Source organism: Monodon monoceros, unplaced genomic scaffold, assembly GCF_005190385.1.
Source record: "Monodon monoceros isolate NGI ecotype Baffin Bay Population unplaced genomic scaffold, NGI_Narwhal_1 Super_Scaffold_5, whole genome shotgun sequence".
In the NCBI taxonomy this organism is placed as follows: domain Eukaryota; kingdom Metazoa; phylum Chordata; class Mammalia; order Artiodactyla; family Monodontidae; genus Monodon; species Monodon monoceros.
The window spans coordinates 14,565,147-14,569,851 of NW_021703782.1; positions in this window are offsets into that span (position 1 = coordinate 14,565,147).

Sequence of the window (4,705 nt, forward strand, 5' to 3'; positions counted from 1 at the left end):
TTGAAAGGGAAAAGAGAGAGATAAGGAAGAATTTTAGAATTTGTTAGAAAAATGTATAGCTAAATCCATACGCTAAAAATTTGAAGGTAACCACTGAAAGACTAGAAATATAATCTGTAGCTTTCAAATCATCACAGGAAAATAATAACAATATAAAAACTCTATCCAACATAAAGTACAAACAATGAAAAAGAGGTAAAGGATAGCAAAAGAAAAATTGTGTCTCTTTGCCTTAATAAATATATAAAGCAAAAAAAGAAAAGGAAAAGAAGACAGGAAAAATGTATAATATTTTTTTAAAGGATAATCACATGATCCAGCCCAGCCCAGCTTTACAAGTGAATTTGCAGTAGATTGCAGAAGATCTGTCCTAAGAGAACTGGGTGAAAATTAAGAATTTCTAATGAAAATCTAGACTCTTATTTGCTTAATTCTTTAAAATGTCTTTACATAATTTATTAGTCAATATTTGACTATGAGGATCTTGGTGTTTATTTTTAATCTAATGTGTATCAGCAAAACACTGCAGAGGGGCACAGACACAGAGAGGTACAGAGGAGCATGTGACGCTCTATCCGGACACAAGCACTACGTGAAACAAAACAAAATACAAACTCTGCTTTACGCACCTCTTAGGACATCCCACACAGTCGCCCACCGGCAAGAGAGGAGAGTTCCACGATGAACTCAGAAGGGCCCTGGATAGACCTGGAGGACTACAAGGCCTATATAAGGGTCTGAGAGCTAACACGTGTGGAATTGGCTTACTCTGTACCAGGCACCATCTATGCCCTTTGCATAATTTAACTCATCGCTCACAACAGTGCTATGTGGTGGTATAATTGTCATCCTCATTTTATAGATGAAGACATTAGAGAGGTTAAGTGACTTGCCCAAGCTCAAACAGCTAATAAATGGCAGAGCCAGTTCAACCTTTCCTCCCCTTCCAGAGCCCAGCTCAAAGACCCAAGTAGGGAGGGGGTCAGGCCACAGCAGGGCAGATGCCTGATTTGTGTTTGAGACTGAGGTTTCATAAGACAATGGCTCAGCCACCTGGGGGAAGTGGCCCTGATTCCCGAGGAGGCAGTCTGGAGAACCCCACCTTCATGATGCCCTTCATTTATGTAGCACTTGATACTTTCAGAAAGCATTTACAAAGTTCCCATTTCTTTACAACACCTCACTTTGAGGCAGGCTAAACAGAAATAATTATTCCATTGGATCTTTCCTTACGTCACACCTCCCTGCAGTGATGGAGCCAGAACTCAGATCTCTCGTCTCCTGCCCACACTGGGTCACGCTGGCCCATCCCTGCACACACAGAAAGCCAGCCCACAATTGTCCCCAGTGAGAATGAGGATGGCTCCAAACACCCACCCACCGCAGTGACAGCAAACATGCAACTCTGTCCGTGGGAACAACAGAAAAGCCAGACTGAGGACACATACGACTGTATTTTGTACAGAATGAGTAAATGCCTCCATAAACACATAAGAAGGAAGCAAGTCCTAAGTAATTTATTAAAATAGCCCAAAATAGATAGGCATTCCATCCCAAACTCTCCCTCCTCCCATTAGCCTAGCATAGCATAGTGGTCATCAGGGCAAGTATTGGGGTCAGACTATCCATTCGAATACTGGTTTGATTACTTGTTAGCTGTGTGACTCTAAGCAAATTGGTTAACCATCTCTCTGTTTTAGTTTCATCTGTGAAATGGGGATAAGAGCTCTGGCCTCACTGAGGCCTCAAAGATGAATTAATCCATAATGAGGTTAACCCATGTGAAGCACCTAGCACGGTATAAGGCTGGTGGAGATGGGACCCCCTGCATACAGGTGAGGCATTCTAGGAACTCCAGCTCCAAAAGAACCAGATCAAAGGCTCTCCTGATCTCCTCTAGCCACGGACCCCAGGGTCCAGGGCCACAGAATCACAGGTCCTGCTGCCGGCCTTAGGTGGTGACCTTTCTCTACCACCCAACCCAATTTCTAGACAAAATCAGAAAGGGCCACTCCATCCTGTTTGCCCAGTCCCTACCCTATGAGGAGAAGGGAGGATGTCACAATGTCAATCAAGTGACCGCGGGTCCTGGCTGAGCATGGGCCCCCGCTGTCCACACACAGCCTGGCTCCGAGGGCCCTCAGCCTGCTACCACTATGACCATCATTGAGCAGGCTACTGCACAGGTGAAGCTGAGGCTCGGGGTGCATCTTTGAACCCAGACAGGGAGTTCTGTACTGTTAGGCTGGGCTCTGCCCTATGCCAGCTGCTCCATTTGCCAGGGATGAAGGATAGAAAAACTGAAGTGTCACCTTCAGTCACTGCAACGGCCACCAAAGCAGCCCTGGGGGTCACATGCTGCTGGTAGTTGAAGGGGCTGGTCTGCTGAGGCACAAGTGCAGGATAAAGGCGGTGGAGCACATGATGCCAAAGGCCAGTCAGATGTCACACACGTCCCCAAAGGGCTAGTAGCCAGCTGCCTGGGTTGCCACTTTCCAAGGCATCACCAGCAGAGCCACCAGGAAGTCCAAGATGACCTTTTGTGCACGCTGGTGGCAAAAGCGCAAGACGCCAGCACACACCAGGACGTTTCTCAGCAGCGTACAGGTGAGAAATCAGAGGAGCCCCGCACTGACGCCAACGCGTAGCGGGCCTGCCTCACCCCTGCTCTGCCCTCTGCTGGACTAGGGCCTCGGTCACCTCTGGTGCCGCCGTGAAGGCCTCCTGGCTGGGAGTTCTGGAGGCTTCCGAGCAGGGCCGAGATTTGGAACAAAAGCCAGGTTGTGAGGCCAGGACGGAGGCACCAGCCTTCTCCCTTAAAATCAACCAAATGCACACCCGGCTTCCTGCGGGGTCCTTCTCCCAGTGCTGAAGAGGTGCCCCTGGCAGGATCCCGCTGTTGGAGGAGGTCCTTGCACAGCGCAAAGAATAGGACGTCCTGGATTTTACCCGGTGAAGGCAGCAGGGGGGGTCTTGGTCCGTGGTTCCCGGACTCCTCCCAACGTCGAGGAAGACGCCAGTACGGGCCCAGTAAGGGCCCAGAGTCTGCGACAGGGACCGACGTGGGGATATGAAAGGCCTGGGCGCAAGAAACGGCTGGAGAGGGAAGCGTTACGTGGGACAGGCAGGGCCCGACCGGGGGCGCAAGGATCCGATAAGAGCGGACTTTCCGTCTTGCTCGGTCGCCTTCCCCCGAGGACCCGACTCCGGAGACTTTTCTGACCGATGGTTCCCCGCGCCTGGCATCCAGCGTTCGCAGCAAAACGAGACACGCGCCCCGCTCCAGAGCCCCGCGGCCGGGTACCCACACGCCCACTTCCTCTGGAACGCAGTATTCGCTCGCACCTCTTTCCGCAGAGGTCCGGTGACCCAGAGATGAGCTCCGCTCCTGCGCCGAGCCTGCGTCGCAGAGTAAGCGCCAGTAGAGACGGTATCGGCTCTCCCAGAGGCCTAACTGCGCGCGCTCCAGGCCCCTCCGCGACTCCTCCCCGAGTCCCCGCCCCTTCCCCGAGTCCCCGCCCCTTCCCCGAGTCCCCGCCCCTTCCCGAGTCCCCGCCCCTTTCCCGCCTCCCCAAGTGCCTGCCCCCAACCAGCCTCACGGCCACCCCACCGAGTAGAGACTGGACAAGAGCGGCTCTGAACATAACTCCGACTTTGGAGGCTTTTTTTCTAGAAGGATCACCTCTTCCCACCATGGCTCCTCGCTGGACTCTGGAGGACCAGAAAAAATGTTCTCTTGCTATAGCGGTGTTTTGAGACAAGGGAGGGGCCTGGGGGAGCCTGACGCCAGAGAACCCCGTATGCAGTATCAGTGACAGAGAATCAGAACAGGGCGCTAAGGAATCTCACCTCTTCCCCCCGTCATCCTCTCATTAATGCCCAGGACGATGCCTGCAGCTCGCTTCTAATCCTGGAAACTGGTAAAGACAGCTGAAATTTGGGTCCAATCTATAAAGGGCCCCACCCCCAGAAGCTCTAGTTGGTGTTCCTGGTAAACAAAAACAAAAACAAATTCGGTTCTGGTTTCTGGAAGTTTCTCTTCCAGTCCTCTCCTACAATCAAAGGGAATTATTCATATGAAACTTGCAGAAAAGCTGCAGTTTTCAAGAAACAACATGGTATGTGTGTGCGCTTCATAAATCTGGTAGGATGATCAGAATCACAGCCAACTCTTGCCCTAATTGGGACTAGAGCAGAAAAAGAGGAAAGGAAAAGAATGCAAAAATTAGATTCGCCCAGCTAAAGCCTCTCTCCATCATTAAAAGGGGTTCTTTACCCAACTGCACTGTGTAGGGATGTGGAGAGTTTTCCCCACACCATCAAGCAATTCTTGGACACCTGCTGGGTGTCCTACAATTCAACTCCGTGCTAGTAGTATCTACTGGGAGATAGCATCAGATCCCAGAGGTTAAGGGCTCAGTCCCACAAGAATGACCTCCCCTACCCAGCTTCAGATGCCAATCACAAGTCCAGGTCGTTACCTATACTTCTGACGGACTGGCTATAAATCAGAGATTCCCACACCCCCGCTTTGGGTTCAATTAATTTGCTAGGGCAGCTCACAGGACTCAGGAAACCTGCTCTGGTTTATTACAAAAGGCTATTAAAGAATATGAATCAACAGCCAGATGGAGAGATACATAGGGTGAGGTCTCAAACAAAGGCGCTTCTATCCTTGTGGAATTTGGGGCCCCATGTGGTGGCA